Genomic DNA, 22,350 nt, shown 5'->3' with positions numbered 1-22,350 from the left:
AGTGTCTGGCACTATCTATTATTCCAATCTCGTATAGCGTGCGGAAAGAATGAACACCTATATCTTTTCGTACGAGCTCTGATTTCCCTTATTTTATCGTGGTGATCGTTCCTCCCTATGTAGGTCGGTGTCAACAAAATATGTTCGCATTCGGAGGATCGTGCTCCATACTTGAAAACAGCAAAAATGTTTTTCTGTTTAATTTCTGATGTTTCGTGTGTAGAGATTGCAGTGATTTATATGCAAGTAACAGCATCGTTTATTGCCGCTTGCACTATTGTGGTAAATCTCTTAATATCTTCATGGCTCGCTCAGAAATATTTAAGTGCTCGTTCTTCCCGCACGGCGTTCGAGAGTGGAACGGTAGAGAGACAGCTTGAAGGTGGTTCATTGAAAACTCTGCCAGGCACTTTATTGTGAGTAAAAGAGTAATCACATATATATAGATGTACATGGAGTCTGTGTTAGATGTAGATGAAGTCTATGTTGTTGTTATTTCCTGAAACTGAAAGTGATTAAACCTACATCTGTATGGTTACTCTGCAATTCACACTTAAGAGCCTGGCAGAGGGTTCATTGAACCATTTTCATACTACTTCTCTAACATTCCACTGTCTAATGGCGCGTGGGAAATAGGAACACAAAAATCATTCCGTTCGAGCTCTGATTTCTCTTATTTTATTATGATGATCATTTCTCCCTACGTAGATCGGTGTCAGCAAAATATTTACGTATTTGGAAGAGGAAGTTGGTGATTGAAATTTCGTAAATAGATCTCGCTGGAAAGAAAACCGCATTTGTTTCAGTGACTGCCACCCCAACTCGCGTACCGTATCAATGAGATTCTACCCCTATTGCCCCCAAAAACGAAACGAGCTGCCCTTATTTGCACTTATTCGATGTCCTCCGTCAATCCTACCTCGTGAGGATCTCATACCGCGCAGCAATATTCCAACAGAGGACGGATAAGTGTAATGTATGCTGTCTCTTTGGTGGGTTTGTTGCATCTTCTAAGTGTTCTGACAACAACGCGCGGTCTTTGTTTCGCCTTCCCCGCAATATTATGTATGTGGTCTTTCCAATTGAAGTTTCTCGTAATTGAAATTCCTAGGTATTTTGCCGAATTGACAGCTCTTAGATTTGTGCGATTTATCGTAACTACTATTCCATTACATTTCGGGAATGCAGCTGCGCAAATAAAATTTCCTCCAGTGGAGGAAATTTTATTTGAGCGGCTGAATGCCTGAAATTTAATGGACTATTCATTACGCCGCGAGAAGTTGAAAATGCATGTCGTATCTACTATCTAGTAGTATCCATTATATTCTTTTTCTACTTATTTCAGTTCCCATAGTCTTCGTTTTTCTTTTTTTTAGGAAACTAGCTTCTCTTTTAAACTTTTAGAACAATCAGATACTAATTTTAAAAATAAATGGGTAGAAAAATCTACCTGATAAGAGTCTCATGCTGCATAAAATTACTTAAGAATTACTTAAACAACGGTCATGTGTCGGTTTCGTAAGATGTCTTCCTCGGAACAGTCTTCATGTCACATATTAGAGTAAAGGTAAGATATGTTCCATTCTTTGAAACAGACTTATCTCAAGAGAATTCCCTTGGGCTACGTTCATCTGTCCAATGACCACTCTTGTAAACGGGATTGTCTCAAGTGGCATTTTTCTCATTAGCATGGAACGTTCCTTTGCTGCTGCGTGACTGCTGCTTCGAGGGTAGCAGGTTCCTTATGAGGATCTACGGATAATAATATAGGATTGTCAATAGACTTTATTGCTGTCATCTTAGAGACGTCAAAAAGCACGTATCTGCCTTCTTCATAGTTGGAGTAAATACACAGTGACAGAGAATTTGAAGAGAATTGGTGGGTTTGTGATCGTTTTATCTTTGTATTATTTGTTGATCAACGTATTAGCCACTGGTTATCCTTATTTTGGTGATGGATTCCCAAGAAATGCACGGTACTGCTGAGGTTCACTTGAAGAGTGGTTTCCAAATCTGCATTCATGAGCAAGGAATCAACACTACGCCGACCCTACTAACTCAATGATTTCTACGCTGAACTACGGTGCGAAATCATATCGAATTACAAACGAAACTTGACGTCCAACAAACCTGGCTGCCGCTATGTGTTGGAGTCTGGATCGCAAAGCCAGAGCCTTTCTCTACAGAAACCAGGCCGGAACGTCGATTTATTTAATAAATTAATTGTTTTACAAGAAAATAAAGGTGAATTAGATGACGATCAGTCTGGGTTTAGGAAAGATAAAGGCATCCGAGAGGCAGTTTTCACGTTGCGTTTGGTAACAGAAGCAAGACTGAAGAAAAATCGTCAGCCTGTAAAAAGCACTCGACAGCGAAAAGTCATGCAAGGTGTTCGAAATTCTGACAAGAGGGAAAGACGGGTAATATACAATATCTACATGCACCAAGACGGGTAATAAAACTGGATGACCAAGAACGAAGTGCTCGGCTTAACAAGGGCGAAGTATGGAGATACAGTCTTTTACCCCAACCTTTCAATCTATATGTCAAAAAGCAATGACGGAAGTAAAAGAAAGGTTCAGGAGTGGAATTAAAATTTGCGGTGAAAGGATATCAATGATAAGTTTCGCTGATGGCATTGCTATCTTCAGTGAATGTGAAGAAGGATTTCATGATCTGCTAGAGGGAATGAACAGACCAAAGAGCACAGAATATGCATTGAGAGTAAACCTCAAAAAGAAAAGGTAACCAGATGTAGCAGAAATGAGACTAGCGAGATACTTAACATAACAATTTGTGATCACAAAATAGACGACTTTAAGGAATTCTTCTACCTTCGAAAGAAAATGAACCATGGCTAACGAATAAAGGAGGACATAAAAAACACACTAGCACGATCAAAGAGGGCATTCCTGGCCAAGAGAAGTCTGCTGCTATCAAACATAGTCCTCAGTTTTAGGAAGAAATTTCTGAGAGTGTACATTTCGACCACAGCGAATGGTAGTGAATCATGGACAGTGGGAAACATGGAAGAGAAGAGAATCGAAACGCTGGATTGGTGGTGCTACAGGATAATCTTGAAAATGGAAAATACTGGCAAGAAAGGACAATATGATTTGAAATGTGTCAAGTCATCAGGCAACAATCCCTATGGTACGAGACGGAGCTATAGATGTGGAAACTGCAGAGGGAGACAGAATTTGAACACATCCAACAAAGAGGACTGAGGATGCAAGTGCTAAACTGAAATGAATTTGCCTAGGAGAGAAATAGGTAACCTTATCAGTTAGCCTATAGTTTACTTCCTTTTGTTAAACTTCATATGATTTTCAATTTCACAGTCATTAATCTTTGCATATTATTTCAATTTTTTGAGTGTATTGTTGAATACAAGGAACATAACTTCAACTCCTCATTGTTTGGTCCTGTAGAACGTATAGTTTTTGGGGTACATTTAACAGTTATTGATAATTATTATTACTGGTAAATCTGATGCTAATGGCTGAAGTGTAACGATCTTGGTAACACTCAGCATGATTTAATGTCACTGTCTGACAGTTCAGAACCAGAAAGACAGGCCACCTACGCCTGTGACGCAGTTCCTGGCCTGTACAGTATTGGAAGTTGGGGAGGCCAACCGTTCGCGTACGTGAAGCGAGAGTCCTGTGTCCGGCTCTGTCTCTGCGACAATTAGTCACGCGGCTAATTAGCACCAGGTTGTTTCGGCTCTACTAAGTGCGAAGCTAATTACGGTCAACACCCGCATCACACGGCTGTCTGGCGGTGGATAGAGCAGCGAGCAGAATGACAAAGCGACGAAAGGGGACAAGCCATGAGGGCGCCCACGGCCGCGGGGGCAGTGGTGTGGCCGACGTACTGCTGGCAGTGGAACCGCAGTACTCATGCGCACAACAGGCCGTCTACCACTGCAAAGTACTCATCTGCATGCTCTGTGTCTGACAGTGTTACCTACTGAACCGTTATTGATGTATGTGCTACAAGTATGAATACTAGTTTCTTTACGCTGCAGATACTGAACCCTTGCTTTGGTGGAGTAGTGCTCTCGCCTGTTCATCCTACTCTCTGTTTTCTCTAAATCATTTTGGGCAGGTGTCGGATTTATTCTTTCAGCGAGGTGACGCCGATGTTCCTTGTTAGTTAGTCCTTTACTTTATGGTTGTGTCTGACGATATTACGATCTTAACTCACGCATCTATCTAGTGGGTCGTTGAGATCTGATTGTGCTACAAATGCTGGGTGACAATTATTGAGATACATGAAATAAAATCGCCGTAGCTTCAAAACGGTTTGCGTTAGGACGTTCAATTTCCACGATTGGCCCTGGGGGATGAGGGAATTAGTATACGCATTCGCACGCGCCTTCTTGTTGTCTGCCGTTTGCACATGGAAATGTCACGATACAGCACGCCTGAGCGTATAGCTCTTGTGAAGGCCTACTATGCGAGCAATAACAGCCCACCTTTCAGCTCAAAGGAAGTTTGCGGCCGAGTTCAAGCTGTAGACAACCGGTCCAAGTGTGCTAACAATCATGAATTTGATTCGCAAGTTTGAGAGAACGGGTAGTGTTTGTGATGACAACGTTGGCAATGTCGGTCGTCCGAAAGGGTGAAAACGCCTGAAAACATCGAGAAGACACCCGCTGTGTTTCAAACCAGCCCCAGGAAATCGATCAAACGAGCTGCACAACTGGTGGGAATCAACCGGGAGACAATGCGACAAATTGTTGTTGAAGACATGCATCTCTTTCCAAAACAAAAGTCAAACTCATTACCTATTGAGACTCAGAGCCATAGAACAGCGGTCGTGTTTCCCCAACACTACTGTCTACAAAATTTACAAACAGGACTTTGATGGTTCGGTTTGGCAACGAAGCCCTTTGGTGTCTTGTGCATATTCAGTTGACCTCGACAACAAATGGACCACGACCAGCTATTAGCGTGGTATCTCTTGTACAGAAATTTGAAAAACAGTAGAAGAAGAAGAGTGCATTGGGTCCATGCACTCAGTATGAGAAGAGACGAAGTGAGTGCATTCTTTGTTCTTTTTGCGAAATTAAGGGGAGATGAAAATAAGTTTTTTAATTATTTTCGGTGAGTTTACGAACTTTAGACGATATACATGCACGAATGAAGAGTTCCATTCAACGCGTTAATACATCCTTCGAGAATGCATTCAGCTACACAAATGTTGGCAGTTAGAGTCAGCCGCGCGGGGTAGCCGCACGGTCTTGGGCACCTTGACACGGTCCGTGCTACTCCCGTCCGAGGTTCGAGTCCTCCCTCGGGCATGGATGTGTGTGTTGTCCATAGCGTTAGTTAGTTTAAGTTAGATTAAGTAGTGTGTAGGCTTGGAGACCGATGACCTCAGCAGTTTGGTCCCGTAAGACCTTACCACAAATTACCAAATTCCCATTATAGCCACGTGATTGGGAAAGGAAACAATAGCTACAATTTATAAAAAAATTATTATCCTAAAGGATGTATACTTTTACCATGCCCTTAAAAAATTAAAACATTGGTTAAATATTTCCACAATCAGTAAAGTAGTAAGATGTGTGTGCCAATCTATTTGGTCTCTGCGTTATTAATGTATGCCTCTACCCACCAAAAATGACTTTGTAAACATTGCTGGAAAATTTGAGGAAAGAGCAAATTTTCCTCACCGTGATGGAGCTGTAGATGGAAAGAACATTCGTATCGTCCATCCATGATCCATTTAACTCATTGTACTACAGTTACAAAGGATATTCATCTACAGTGTTGACAGCTGCGGCTGACTCTGACTATAGATTTATCAACGTAGATATAGCAGTTATGGTAAAGAGAGTGGCTCTACTATATGTAAAGAATGTTCTCTGTAGAAATCACTCATGGAAATAACTGTCAATTCCTGAAGACAGGTGCCTTCAGACTACAGTAAGTCCAAAGGTACCTTATTTTTTTATTGGTGATGAAGCGTTTAGACTGCATCAGCACCTTCTACGACCATGCTCTGGGAACCAATTAACAGTTGCTAAAAGAGTGTTCATTTATCCCCTGTGAAGAGCCCAGAGGTACGTAGACTGTTCATTTGGAATACTGACTAATAAATGAAGGATTTTCCACAGAGCTATAAATTTAAAACCAGATTTTTCTCTTGACATTGTCAAGGCGTGTGTTGTTTTGTACAATACCGAAGGTACTCTGTCCATAACTATTGGACTTGCAAGTATAACAAGAAGCGAATGTGTAAGTGAGAGAATTTCTGCCAATAATGCACGAAAAATGATTGAACCACCAACAATGCAAAAAACAACTGGCCGGCACACGGTAGTTGTTGGGTATATGTGTGGCGCTCTACTGTTCTGCATGCCCCACCACGTCCTCCGATATTTCTGCACGACACCGACATCAGGCCGACACAGTGGGGGCCGCCGGCCAGTGTGGCCGTGCGGTTCTGGGCGCTTCAGTCTGGAACCGCGTGACCGCTACGGTCGCAGGTTCGAATCCTGCTTCAGCATGGGTGTGTGTGATGTCCTTAGGTTAGTTTGGTTTAAGTAGTTCTAAGTTCTAGGGGACTGATGACCTCTGATGTTGAGTCCTATAGTGCTCAGAGCAAAAAACACAGTGGGGGCCGCCGGCATCCCACGGCCTCGGCCCGGCTGTCGGGTGTCGTTCAGCCGTCCACGTCGTCTGTCGGCCAGGTGTGAAACGTCCCGTAAGCTCCACACCCTCACAACCGGCTATACGGTGACAGCTACCTGGTGCCGGGTAGATGTGAAATAAGCCTTAGTAAACGGGCGCTCGATGCTGAAAAGTTACAGCAAATAAGCTGATGTATTCACCTTGTAACGGGATCAGCATCCCTATTAATGATCCTCCATCACAGACACAGCCTTAATCTCTTGTTGCATATGGAAGTTTTGTGATTTCGTGACGTTCGTGTGGCATAACATATGAACGTATTACATTGAACTTCTGACTGTGGCGACAGGGGAAACGTTTGAAATGTATACAAACAAATCTGACGCATCGTCGAGAAACATTTTTCCATATTTTAGCACTTTCCTTCCACCACAAAAAGCTTCAGAATGTTAACTGTCATCCGCCCACATTGACCCCTAACAGAACAAAAAGAAAAGAAAAATCAATAAAAAAGTGGATAGAAGGGAGAACGAAATCAATTATATGTTTCCAGGGCAATGCACAGAGGAATAAATAAACGATAAGTTACTTTTCTGGACCTGTAGCAGGAACTGTTGATCACAACAGCATATGGAACAATTTTGTGTCGTTCTGAATAGAGCTAATGGGTAAACGTGTTGTATAATGACCATTGTATTCTCACTTCTCGTAGATGTGTGTGAGGCAACTATGAGCAGAGTTTGTAAAACTACCAACCCTCAAATTTCAAAAAAATATGTCTTAAATCCAGTCGGATTGTAGAAACAATAGTCATACATAGTCTCATAGAAAGTATATGCTGACGATTTACATGAGGGTGCTTGATATGTATTAGACTGTTCTTTTGCTTCTTATCCTGACATTGAATGTGCTATTTCCATGTGAAGAAAAATTGAAATCTCACTGCTATTCCGAGCTGCCACATCTGTGCCTCACAACGATCTAACTTAATAACACGGCATAAAATTTGATAGGCTGAAATAAATAATTATATAAATGAAATTATATGGTAGTATGTGTTACTATGAAAATCAGTACCAATTTTCCAAAATGAAACTGGTCCTCCGAATTTGAAATCAGTCACAGTTCACAGCTGAATTAAATATCGTGCAAACGTTTAGTTTCTAAACATATACATATATATATATATATATATATATATATATATATATATATATATATATATATATATAGCGTGTCACGAAAGATACTTCAATACTTTTGTCTTTTACAGCTTACGAATTAAGTATAATATATGAAACGTTGTTGATTATGCACTTCGTAACTACGAGAAATCTTCCAAATCTTCCACTTATATTCGTATTTGGAGTAAAATGACTCCACTGCAGCGATGGTAGCGACTCTTTTTCCTCTTTTTGTTCTTCTTTTCACAGCGCTACAATGTGTCAGCCGCAACCTCCTTTTTTCAGCTTCCTTGAGACTATGAATTTTTATATTATTTGTTACAGTGTCTATCGACCGTTTTCGTCGCCTTCTTCTCTGTCTTCTTCCAGCTGGCTTCTATTCATAAACCTTTCTTTTGGTGTTCTTGCAGCATCCATCTTAGGAAGATGTCCAAATGAGGACGTTCTGCTTTTTATCGATCTTGTAACATCAGCTCCTTATGTAAGCGCAATTCGGTGCGCCATTAATATCGTGATACGCCCCACAGACCATTTGCCACACTCTGCGTTCAGTTATTCAGAGCTGCAAAGCGTCAGTACTTGCCATTGTCCAGGTATCACACCCGTACCACTACCCTTGGCATAATCTTGTCTATATGCACTTCAATCGCACCCTCTAATGTCGTAGAATAACTTCTTCAATGTACAGAAGCATCTGCTCCCGCTTAGGATGGGTGCTTTTCTTTTAATTAAAACGAAGTTTGTCCTATAAATGTTCGATCTCACCTGGTCCAAACTAATGCTGTTCCGCTAAATGTAATAATTTTTCTGTATCCCCTATGTTACTAGGGGCAGACACAAATTACGCAGATTGGAATTACGTAAGTCAAACTTCATTTGTATATGTTTTCTTTCTGTCACGTGCTGCAATACATTAAATGAGTAAAGATAGCTTTGGGATGATTCGTACTGAAATTTAGTGATACGCTTGTTAGTGTATGAGTGAAAATTGATTGTGAAAGTCTCGGTCACGTTTCTCTGAATAATAATCATATTCTGTTGCTCTTCATTTTAATATGGCACACAAAAATCTAGTTACTATCTGCCCACGACTCCTCGTTAGGCTTCCACGTATTCGCTTTCTTTCCATTACTGAAGTCGCTTACGCCCTCATCCGTTGGAAGCCCATAATGCAATCGACCACGGTGTTCAACGCGACCGGCCGCTGCTGGTTAGCGCTCCCGGCGAGCACAGACTGCGAGATGAAAGCTCGGGAAGGGGCCAACCAAGCCGTAATTAAATGCTGTCGGCCAACACACTCGTCTCTGAGGTGATGAGTCGCTCGTTTCTCTGTGGACCGTCCGTCCGTCTCGCCAGGCCGAACGGACTCTCATCACAGCACGCTCTTTGATGCCCGATACGAGCCTCTGGCAAAGCTACTGGCGCGCCGCGCTTGGTTCCGCAAATATCTTACCACAACGGCGGAGGAAAATTCACACGCTCAGGGCTCTCCATAATGGACGTGAGCCTAAATATCGAATTACAGTCAGCACTTACCGCAACACCTCTTCCTGACTTCGCGTGAGAGGACGTTACGAAGTATTAATAAACTGCAATTAGTGCTCCTCTACCACACATCAGACAAGATGAGAACGGCCAATAACATATTAATAACTGTGCAGAACATATATTGTGGCTGTACACTTCCTTTTACAGTGACAGTACCACTATAAGACAACATCATTTTATTATTAAAAACTCGGGATAGCCAGATGAGTAAAGTCCTGTGATACCAACATTTAAGTACGCACATGTACCTGTAGGTTTGCAATTACAGTGTTATATTCAACGTATACATAAGTACAGTGACATATGAAAGAACATATTTTGAAGTTAGCGCTCAATAAAGGATGATGATGATGATGATGATTAGTGTTTTAGGGCGCACAACAACGAGGTTATCAGCGCCCACAACAAAGGAGATATACACGTAAATATCTTGCGTGGCATATACAGACTGTAATATAGAGATGTCACGATACCATAATTAATGCGAACAAAGCAAATAACCTTAATTACAGATATGAAACTCAAGTGTTGAATATAGAAACAGCAAAAGTCTCAAGATTCACATTTTTATTTAATTGATAGTTGTTTTGGGGTTGCTTCAACCCATTTTCAAATCATGATTTGAAAATCGGTCCAGGTAACCCTAAACTAGTCATAAATTAAATAAAAAAGGGTAAATCGTGCAGGTAACGCGAAACCAGTCTTCAGTTAAATAAAACGGTAGATCTTGCAACTTTGGCTCTTTCTGTATCTCGCCGGCTAACACAAGTTCCTGTTCTGCGATTAATCCAGAATGCTGGAAATCCATAAATATTCAACAGTAGCAGAATCCAAGTAATAAACATTATCCTTCATAGTGATTACGTTTCATCTCTTTGAAAGAAATGTATCACCGCAACTGATTATATTCAACAGTCAATTTATTTATTAAAAGTAGAGCTATTCATCTCCTCCGGCTGTATTGTGTATTCTTTTTCTTGTGTTTCGCTGCTGATTCATATTAATATAAATAAGAGCCTCCACAGCTGTGTTTAAGATATATTTATCATCTACCGATTGGTTTAGTACAATGAATATTATCGGGTCATCTGCAGTTGAACAAAACAAAAGCTAGACTGGCTCCAACACATTTCCCGTAATAAACGATGTGCAACTTACACTGCCGCCAGTTTTCGTAACATATTCTCATACAGTTTAGTCGATATCAAGACTGAAGTATCGCAGAAGGCACATTCTGTACATGGAGGGCACACGAACTCTCCGCCGACGGATGCCAGATGCACAGCAAGCAGTGACTGCAGCAAACGTAACGTGCTGTGTACAATATATTCAGACAGGGCCACTCAGTGAAAGAGGTACACACGTAAACATCCCCCTTGTCATCAGTAGAATGTGATATAATGATTGGAGATGTATAGACTGCCACTAAGGCTGACAAGGGCAACATTTTAGTGCTTGTTATGTTTTCCAAACAAAATAGAAAAGCCTGATGGATCAGAAGGCATAGACTATGGTTAAGGACAAGGACTCTGAATTGCGGAACATGGACTGTACAGGGGATAGCAGGAGAAATTGAGAATATAATTAAAGAAAGGAAGTACTGATTTAGGTATCCTGGGAGTGATAGAAACGAAAAAGAAAGGATCTGGACAAAAAATTATTGGAGATTATAGGAGTAGTATTTGCTGTAAAAAGAAAATGAAAACAAGGAATGGTTAACAGGAAAGAATTGAATGAAAGGATAATTAGTGCAACAATAAAAATTCATAGAACAAAATTGGAGTTAATTGGGCTGTAGGACCATAACGAACATGCGCCTGACGAGTAGAAGAGTGATTTCTTCACCGAATCGCAAGAAGTGGTTGAGGAATGTCGAAATGGACGTGAATTGTTAATAATGGATAACTTAAATGGACTAATTTGAAAAAGATTGAATGGCAGCGTTGTAGGTCTGTGGGGAGATAATGTAGAAAACGATAACAGAAGGAGGTAAATTAACTACTGTAAGATTCAGAAGTGTACTATTATGAATGGCAACTACCACCGTAAAGAAATACATAAGTACACCTGAGGCAGTATGTCAAGGAAACTAAAATCCATTATAGATTAAGTATTAGTGCGGAGGTAGCGGGATATTAAGGTGCGTGATATAACGGTAAAAAGAGGACTACAGTGCGCTTCCAATCATTTTTAGTTACTTCAAGAATTGCTTTTCCACTTAAGACCAAGATAAAACAGGAGGAGAAAAGGGAGGATGCTCGAAGTAGAACAAGATAGGATTGGAAAAAAACGTGAGACATTTGCTACAAGAAGGAGGTGTGGAAACTTTGTATTAGCAAAGATTAAATCTGAATTGGATGCAGTGGAGGCGGAGTTCTAACGAGCTATGCAGTTTTCTGAAAAAGTCAATCATGGAAGTAGCGGAGGAGACGTTAGAAAGCGAAAGGGAGAGAAGAGTAAGAACTGAATTGACGACAGAGTTGTTAGAAGTGGCTGAGGAAAAGAAGAGACTGTGTCGTATATCGATAAGTTCTGGGAGTGAAAAGGACTGTAATACAGAAAGTGTTATAAATAGAGAGTTAAGAAATTAACAACCAAATGCAAGAGCAAGAAGAACGAGAAAGAACGTGTGGGGAAATTGAGCATTCACTTGGAGATAGGAGATCGGCAGAGGCATGGAGGAAGCTATGGAAGATGAAAATGACTAAATATCCGCAGGCTCTATCTATTGGACACTGCTAAGAACTTCTAGCAGAAAAAAAGAAATGACCCCAAAATAGGTCTACAACAGAAGCACTACAATCGATAATACACTCCTGGAAATGGAAAAAAGAACACATTGACACCGGTGTGTCAGACCCACCATATTTGCTCCGGACACTGCGAGAGGGCTGTACAAGCAATGATCACACGCACGGCACAGCGGACACACCAGGAACCGCGGTGTTGGCCGTCGAATGGCGCTAGTTGCGCAGCATTTGTGCACCGCCGCCGTCAGTGTCAGCCAGTTTGCCGTGGCATACGGAGCTCCATCGCAGTCTTTAACACTGGTAGCATGCCGCGACAGCGTGGACGTGAACCGTATGTGCAGTTGACGGACTTTGAGCGAGGGCGTATAGTGGGCATGCAGGAGGCCGGGTGGACGTACCGCCGAATTGCTCAACACGTGGGGCGTGAGGTCTCCACAGTACATCGATGTTGTCGCCAGTGGTCGGCGGAAGGTGCACGTGCCCGTCGACCTGGGACCGGACCGCAGCGACGCACGGATGCACGCCAAGACCGTAGTATCCTACGCAGTGCCGTAGGGGACCGCACCGCCACTTCCCAGCAAATTAGGGACACTGTTGCTCCTGGGGTATCGGCGAGGACCATTCGCAACCGTCTCCATGAAGCTGGGCTACGGTCCCGCACACCGTTAGGCCGTCTTCCGCTCACGCCCCAACATCGTGCAGCCCGCCTCCAGTGATGTCGCGACAGGCGTGAATGGAGGGACGAATGGAGACGTGTCGTCTTCAGCGATGAGAGTCGCTTCTGCCTTGGTGCCAATGATGGTCGTATGCGTGTTTGGCGCCGTGCAGGTGAGCGCCACAATCAGGACTGCATACGACCGAGGCACACAGGGCCAACACCCGGCGTCATGGTGTGGGGAGCGATCTCCTACACTGGCCGTACACCACTGGTGATCGTCGAGGGGACACTGAATAGTGCACGGTACATCCAAACCGTCATCGAACCCATCGTTCTACCATTCCTAGACCGGCAAGGGAACTTGCTGTTCCAACAGGACAATGCACGTCCGCATGTATCCCGTGCCAACCAACGTGCTCTAGAAGGTGTAAGTCAACTACCCTGGCCAGCAAGATCTCCGGATCTGTCCCCCATTGAGCATGTTTGGGACTGGATGAAGCGTCGTCTCACGCGGTCTGCACGTCCAGCACGAACGCTGGTCCAACTGAGGCGCCAGGTGGAAATGGCATGGCAAGCCGTTCCACAGCACTACATCCAGCATCTCTACGATCGTCTCCATGGGAGAATAGCAGCCTGCATTGCTGCGAAAGGTGGATATACACTGTACTAGTGCCGACATTGTGCATGCTCTGTTGCCTGTGTCTATGTGCCTGTGGTTCTGTCAGTGTAATCATGTGATGTATCTGACCCCAGGAATGTGTCAATAAAGCTTCCCCTTCCTGGGACAATGAATTCACGGTGTTCTTATTTCAATTTCCAGGAGTGTATAAAACCTATACTAGAGGAAGAGATAAAAGAGATGCTGAAAAAGGCGAGAGATGGAAAGCCAAGTGAACTAGGAGGAGCTGTGATAGACTTGTGGAAATACGGGACCCCTCAAATGATGAGACTTATATGTAAATTGTTCAGTCAGATTGTGAACGGAGAGGAAGTACCGAGAGAGGGTGTATATAATACATATTGGATATCTACAGAAAAGGAAACAAGAAGCATCCAAGTAACTGCAGACAAATTAGTGTCATGGCTTTTATCAGTAGACTTTTTAGCTCTGTGCTGAAAAACAGACTGAGGGAAAAATGCGAGAGGAACCGGATGAATTTTGCAGATGGACGACCTTGCATTGTCTAGACAAATAAGTGAGAAGGTTTATTCTAAGGGCCAGAAACTATGAGTAATTTTTATGTATTTAGAAAAAAATCTTATGATTCTGCACTCGTCAAAGGACTATGGGAAGCGATGGAGTATGGAAGTGTAGAAGCACAACAGATATACCTAGCTCAAAGAATATACCACTAACCATATGCAGCAACTAAAGTACGGAGAAAGTTGACTGACACAATACAAACATGGAAGGGAATTAGGCACAGCTGCAATATATAGCTGACCCTATTTACAATGTATACATACACTTTTGTGTCATCAGTCTTCTGACACGTCTGATGCGGCCCGCCATCCCGAGACAACTTCCTCCCCTCAGAGTAGCATTTGCAACCCACGTCCTTAATTACTTGCTGCGTGTATTCCAACCTCGGTTTTCATCTGCAGTTCGTACACTCTACTGCTGCATCTAGTACCACGGAAGTTGTCCCGTAATGACTTCACATATGTCCTGCCATCATGCCCCTTTACTTGTCAGTGTTTTACGTATATTCTTTTCCTCGCCAATTCTCCGGAGAACCTCCTCATTTCATATCTTGCCAGTCTACCTAATTTTCAACAGCTCAGATGCTTCGATTCTTCTCCTTTCTGGTATTCCCACAGTCCATATTTCACTACCGTACAATGCTGTTCTCCAAATGTGCATTCTCAGAAATTTCTTCCTCAAATTAAGGTTTATGCTTTATACTAGTAGACTTCTCTTGGCCAGGAGTGCGCGTTTTGCCAGTGCTAGTCTGCTTTTCATGTTCTTCCTGCTCCGTCCGTCATGTGTTATTTTGCTGCATAGGAAGCAGAATTCGTTAACTTCATCTTACTAAACCTGATGTTTAGTTTCCCACTCTTCTCATTTCTGTTGCTTCTCATTACTTTGTCTTTCATCGGTTTACTCTCAATCCATTTTCGTGCTCATTACACCGTATATTCCACACATAAAATCCTGTAATTCTATTTCACTTTCACTTAGGATAGCAATGTCATCAGCGAGTCATATCATTGATATCCTTTCCCTTTCAATTCTAATTCCACTCTTGAACGTGTCTTTAATATCCGTAATTGAGTCTTCGATGTATTCATTGAACAGTACGGACGAAAGACTACATACCTGTCTTACACCGTTTCTAATCCGAGCAATTCCTTCATGGTCCTTTACTGTTCCCTCTTGGTTTTTATATATTTAGTACATTGCTTGTATTTCCCTATAACTTACCCCTATTTTTCTCAATATTGCGAACATCTTGCACCATTTGACACCGTGGAACGCTTCTTCTATACGACAAATCACATGAACGTGTCTTATCAACCACAATGTCAGAATTGCCTCTCTAGTGCCATTACCTTTCCTGAAGGCAAACTCATCATCTAACACATCCTCAATTTTCTCTTCTGGTCTTCTGTATACCATTCTTATCAGCAACTTGGACTCATGACCTGTTAAGGAGATGGAGCGATAATTCTCACACTTGTCAGATCTCGCAGTATTCGCAGTTCTTAGATGATATGTTTCGAAGAGTGAAATGTGTTACCGCCAGATTCATACATTCTACACATAAACGTGAATAGTAGTTTTGTTTCCGCTTCTACCAGTGATTTTAGAAATTCTGATAGAATCTTATCTATTCATACTGCCTTATTCGATCTGCAATCTCCCGCAGCTGTTTTAAATTCTGATTCTAAAACTGGATCCATTATTTTCTTTTTATATTGACAGCTGTTTCTCCTTCTATCATGCCATCAGACAGGTCTTCCTTTCATAGAGGCCTTTAATGCAATCTTTCTATCTATCCACTCTCCTCTGCATTTAATAGTGGACTTCCCGTTCAGTCCTAATGGTACCACCCTTGCTTTTAATTTCACATAAGGTTGTTTTGACTTTTCCATACTGTGAGTCAGTCCTTCCGACAGTCATTTCTTTTTCGATTTCTTCGCATTTTTCGTGTAGCCGTTCGCCTTTGCTTTCCTGCACCTCCTATTTACTTCATTTCTAAGTGCCTTGTATTTCTGTATTCCTGTATTCTCCGGAACGTTATTCTTATTTCTTTTGTCGACCAATTGAAGTATTTTTTCTGTTACCCATGGGCTTTTCGAAGTTACTCCTTTGTACCTGTTTATCTTTCCAACATTCGTGATTGCCCTTTTTAGAGATTTCCATTCCAATTCGACCGAACTTGCTACTGAACTACTCCTTATCGCAATATCCATATCGTCAGAGAACTTCAAGCGCATCTCTTCATTACTTAGCACTTTCGTATTGCATTTATTTGCCAATTGATTCTTCCTGACTAGTGTTTCGGCCTTCAGCCTACCTTTCATCAGTACTAAATTGTGGTCTGTGGCTATTCACCTTATAATCAAGTATCTGACTTCGGAATCTCTGCCTGACCGTGATGTAATTTAACTGAAATCTTCCATAACTGCCGGCCTTTTTCAAGTATATCTCCTCCTTTTGTGATTTCTAAACAGGGTATTCGTTAACTGAAGTCTATTGCAGAACCCAATAAGTCTTTGTCCTCTCTCATTACTAGTGCCAAGGCTATACTTCCCCGCAATCTTTTCTTCTACTCCTTCACTCACAACAGCATTCCAATCCCCCATGACTATTAGATTTTCATATCCCTTTACGTACTGAATTACCCTTTCAATATCCTCATATACTTTCTTTATTCCTTCATCTTCGTCTTGTGACATCGGCATGAATATCTGAGCTATTGTTGTCGATGATGGTTTGCTGTCAGTTATGATGAAAACAACCGATCAGTGAACTGTTCACAGTAATCCACTCTCTGCGCCCTTCCTGTTCACAATGTGTCCTACTCCCGTTATACCATTTTCTGCTGCTGTTGGTGCTACCCGATATTCATCTGGCCAGATATCCTTGTCTTCATTCCATTACACTTCACTGACCCTAATACATTTATAGTAAGCCTTACCATTATCCTTTTGATGTTTTCTAGCTTCCCTAATGCGTTCAAATACTCCAGGACCCGACTTCTACAACGTTATCATTTAGTTGGTTACTCCAATCTTTTCGTCATGGTCACATTCACCTTGGCAGTCCCCTCCTGGATATCCGAATGGAAATGTATACTCCATGCATAAATCGGAACGGCGGAATCAGTCACCCCGAGGTATCGGATTTCCTGTCCAGCGTGTAACTATCTACCGATTATTATTTGCCGATGATGAGATAGTGACAGCACAAAGCGAAGATGATGTCAAATTTTTGTTACAGAAGTCAACAGAAGCATTTGAGCAAGGAAGGCTTAGAAGCAATATGAACAAAACAGAATATCTAATAGTATTAGGAGGAAATGATGTTCTATAGTACTACTGCAAGGATCGATTATCCATTTCTCAGGAAGGTGTGAAGCAGATGTAGAGTGCAGGATCCTGCAGGCAAGAGGAGCAATTAAAATGCTAAATGGAGTTGGTAAGGCGGGGCCATATCAAAAGAAACAAAGAAGTGGATTCTGCAAACAGTAGTGGAAAGTATGCTAACGTGATGCACGCTGGAGGCGTAGCAGAGAAGCAGTGTACAGACAGTAGAGATTAATGGAATAAGGAGGGCAGCCAGGATATACACGACAAAGGGAAGAAGAAATGAGGAAATTAGGGATATAATAGACATGGAACAACCAGTCGTGGAAAAAACTGACAACAGAGCTCTGCAGTGGTATGGCCACGTACAGCGAATGTAGCTAGGACGGTGGCCAAAAGCAGTCCTGAAATGGTCGCTGACATGAAGCAGAAAGCCTCAACAGCCGAGATTAACACGGAGTGCGGGAGTAATTGTAATGACTTGGATTGTTGAGGAAGAAAGATCTGAAGAAGGAAGACTGACATGATCGTGGGAGCTGACGAATGGGAATACAGAGTAACTGCTGAAGAGTGGAGAACCCAGTATTCCTGTTGAAGAAGATACAAAAGTTTTAGTACAACTGTTATATAAACCAGAACAAATCCAGTGGAGACAAAGGATATAAGATTGGCAACTGAGATAGCTTAAAGAAAATTTATTTCTAGATGCAACAGACTCTGTAAAATCAGATGGATTAGCATTGGGGTCACACTGAGCCCTTTACTACCTGTAACGTTTATGGATAATTTTGGACAAACATTTCCAGAAAAAACACCGAATTTCTCAAATACGCTAGTGGGCTAGGTATGTACAACTCTGTCCTCTTCCATCGGAACAAATTGTGAACGCACTGTCCACCAGTTTTTCCACCAGGCCTACTTCCACGAGTCCTTTGATACCGGAGCCCCAAAAAGATGTTTTGGGTTCAGAATCACTGTTTCCTCATAGTCAGTTGAATGTGGATATACAGTGTTCGGCAATAGCGGACGTGCTTGTCTGCAAAATGTGTGTGCCACACTGACGGTCAGTGCAGTGTTCTTCCACAGTGCGCGTGGTCTGATCTATATAAGTCATACCACACTAGCATGGTATTTTATACATCCATGTTTTCCCCAATAACAAATCGTCCTTCAGTAATTCCAGAAGGTATCCAGTCCTAGATGGTGTACGGAAAACGACTTTCACTTGAAATTTACGGAGGATTCTTGCTATTTCAAACGAAATGTTGCTCACTTCCTGGTTCTCGGTTTCAACTGACATAGTCCCGTTAATCTGCCGGGTAGAATACGATTCACTGTGCTTCTGGATGGATACCACCAGACAGTTAAATACTTTGTGCAATATATAAATTTGTTCTACAAGAGAATTAAGTTTAGAGTCGATGTGGGAGGACACTATCAAGCTTCTAGACCTTACCACTGATCTTAGTGACCATCAGCAGTTATTTAAGGCATACAGGGACGTAAAATCTACAGACAAAATAATACCAGCCAGTTCCCAGCATCCCATAACTCACAAACATGGAGCCTTCGATTCTATGGTGCACCACCTACTATCTATACCAGAAACCAAACCAGATTTTGAAAACGAACTGAAAATAGATATAGAAGTAGCATACACAATGAAAGTTTCAGATGCAGGTAGTTTGCCTAAGGAGTTCGCCCCCTAGAGACAATGTTAAGGAAAAAATGGATATTCTACCCGGCGGATTAACGGGACACTATCAGTTAAAACCAAGAACCAGGAAGTAAGCAGCATTTCGTTTAAAATATCAAGAATCCTCCGAAAATTTCAGGTGAAAGTCGTTTTCCGTTCACCATCTAGGACTGGATACCTTCTTGAATCACAAAAGGAGGAAATGTTATAGTGAAAGACATGAATGTATAAAATACCACGCTAGTGTGGTATGGCTTATATAGGTCAGACCACGCGCATTGTGGAAGAACGCTGCACTGAACGTCATCGTGGCACCCACAAACAAGCACGTCCTCTATTGCCGAGCACTGTATTTCCACTAAACTTTCAACTGACTATGAGAAAACAATGATTCTGACCCCAGCAACATCTTTTTAGGGCTCCAGTATCAAAGGACTCCTGAAAGTAGGCCTGGTGGAAAAACTGGTAGACAGCGCGTTCACGATTTGTTCTGACAGATGAGGACAGAGTCGCCAACGTCCGCTGCGAGCGGAAAGGTACAGTGGAGTTCCGCGGTTGCACCAGCGAAGGCACTGCCGGCAGGAAGTCGGGCCCGTCTGTCAACTTGATTTTGATGCATGCACGGAATACTCACAGCGCTCTGTAATGTTGTGAAGCTGAGGACGTCTTCGTCAATCTTCGATGGCTCATTTGAGGACTACTGACAGGTACCCTGATAAAGTATAGTGGCACTTCCGGCTTAAAGCCCCAAACTTAAACACCGCACTAGAGACTGCTCCACTCCTGTCCGAAACACCACAGATGGGATGTTCATTCCCCCCCTTGCTATTCACATCTGCAACCTCCAACATGTGTTTGTGACCAGTTGCTGATCTCTGTCCTTCACGTAATACCACAACTAGAAGCCCCACAGGTTCAAATCTAGTGATCTTGGTGGTCAAATCTAGAGGTCTCGGTGGATCCCCTTGGTTTGAAACGATCCATAAATGATTGGGTTATCTCCAAATAAACGAGTGACCTAACGATCAGTGTGAGTTGGAGCTCCAGCGTGCATCAAACGAGTGAAAGCATCTCTCTCCCGTACGGCAGGAATGGCATGTCGGCGAAGCAAATCACAGTACCGTGTGCCGTTCATACAGCAGCTACATGCCCTTCGTCCTTGGAGTCCGAGATCCTCTGACGTCGCTGTAAAAGCAAAGGCGCGTAATAGTAAGTTATGACACTAAGACCACTAACGTAAATTTCATAGTGTATAATCTGAACTTCATTCTTATTAAGGTAGGTACCCACACGGGAAGTGGTTTTCCGTCTACACTGGTCAAGTAGCGGAAATTTAATTACAACCACGCTGGATAATTAGTCACCTCAAAGAGAAAATTAGTTAATCAACATAATATTCAGCAATATAGGAACAATAACAGGATCCACTTCGTAAGTATGAGGGCAATCAAATAAAGGGGCATAAATCAAAGGGGCCATGGAATGGGTCCATTCAAAAGTGATCACCATGCACGTTAAGATATTCATCAAACTGAGAGACGAGACTTTCAGTTCCCTTTTTATTGACTGCGGTTGGCCGCTGACGGATCCACAACAGCACCCACTATTGCACTACCTCATCTGGCTGAAACCGACGTTTATGCACGCCTCTCTTCAGGTCAAAAAATGGCTCTGGGCACTATGAGGCTTAACTTTTGAGGTCATCAATCCCTTATAACTTAGAACTACTTAAACCTAACTAACCTAAAGACTTCACACACATCCATGCCCGAGGCAGGATTCAAACCTGCGACTGTAGCGGTCGCGCGGTTCCAGATTGTAGTGCCTAGAACCGCTCGACCACTCCATCTCTTCAGGTCATCAGCGATACGAAAATCGTACCGTGAAATATCTGCGCTATACGGAGAATGTTGCAGTATTTCCCAACGAAATCGTTGAAGTGTAGTCTTCGTTCGATTATTGGTATGGGAGTGGGGGTTGTCGTCCAACAGGCCGATTCCACCCGACAGCTTTCCAGGACGTTTTGGCTTTATCGCGCCTCGTACTTTCTGAAAAGTGTCATCATAGGGCTACGCATTGATTCTGGTTCCGGGCTCGAGGAACTCGACGAGCAGAGGATGCAGTCAGTAGCACGATAACGCCCGCCCCCACAGTTGCAATGGGGTGAAGTCAACGCTGCAGTAATTTGGTTGGGAGAGTAGGCCATATGTCTCCGTTATATCCTTTCCTTCAGGAGTGCTAGTTTTGAAAGTTTCGCAGAAGAGCTTCTGTGAAGTTTGGAAGGTAGGAGAGGATGTACAGGCAGAATTGAAGCTGTGAGGACGGGTCGCGAGTCCTGCTTGGGTAGCGCAGTTGGTAGAGAACTTGTCCATGAAAGGCAAAGGTCCTGAGTTCGAGTCTCGGTCCGGCACACAGAAGTTTGATATCGGCGCACACTCCGCTACAGAGTGAAATTCTCATCCTGGATACTCCATACAGCTCGGATCTTTCACCGTGTGATTTTCACATCTTTAGCGACCTGAAAGAAGACATGCGTAGGCGTCTGTTTCTGTTTGAGGAGGCAGTGCAAGAGTGGATGTGATTATGAATTCGTCAACAGCTGAGCGTAGCTGAGCTATCCCAGTGGGATAAACGTCTTAATGCGTTTGGAGATTACTTTTGAATGGAACCAATCCATGGGATCCTTGTGGCAGGTGTTCGTGTTTCATTTGGCTGCACCTGTGCCTTACTGTCAAACATTTTCAGGTCATGCTGCATATTTCGCTTCGTGTGCAAAAGCATGCTGCATATATAAATATTATGCATATGTGACTGTGTAATAACTGCAGAAATTCGTGGTGCATATGTTACTCTCATATACAACAATGTGGAATACATTAATAACCTCATTACGACTGAGGTGCTACTTTTCTTTCCATATTGACTTTTCTAGTCTTTAGACTTGTCCGAGTCTGTCCTACGTCTTTTCCTATGTTGTGCCCGTCTCTCCATTTCTAGACAACTTTTATAACAACTTCCCTACCAAAATGTTTTTCATATACAGATATTGTCGTCACAACTGTTTGGCCTCTGGTGGTTCTTCCGAAGTCAACTCCTTTTGCATACCGTTACAAATATCCCACTAACCTCGCCCTTCCTCTGGTTCAGCACACCTCTTTTCTCGCCCACAACTCTTAATGTTTCTTCATTTCGTACTCCATCCATTCACGTAACAGTATTTCATAACATTAAACGTCGAATATTTGCAGTTTCTTCTTCTGTAGATTTTCTATAGTTCACGTTTCACTATCATTCAAGACATCAGAGTTGAAATGGAAGTCATGGAGGATCCAGTATT

This window comes from Schistocerca piceifrons, chromosome 2, assembly GCF_021461385.2.
Source record: "Schistocerca piceifrons isolate TAMUIC-IGC-003096 chromosome 2, iqSchPice1.1, whole genome shotgun sequence".
NCBI lineage: Eukaryota > Metazoa > Arthropoda > Insecta > Orthoptera > Acrididae > Schistocerca > Schistocerca piceifrons.
The sequence above is the reverse complement of the archived record's forward strand: the minus strand, read 5'-3'. Positions refer to the sequence as shown.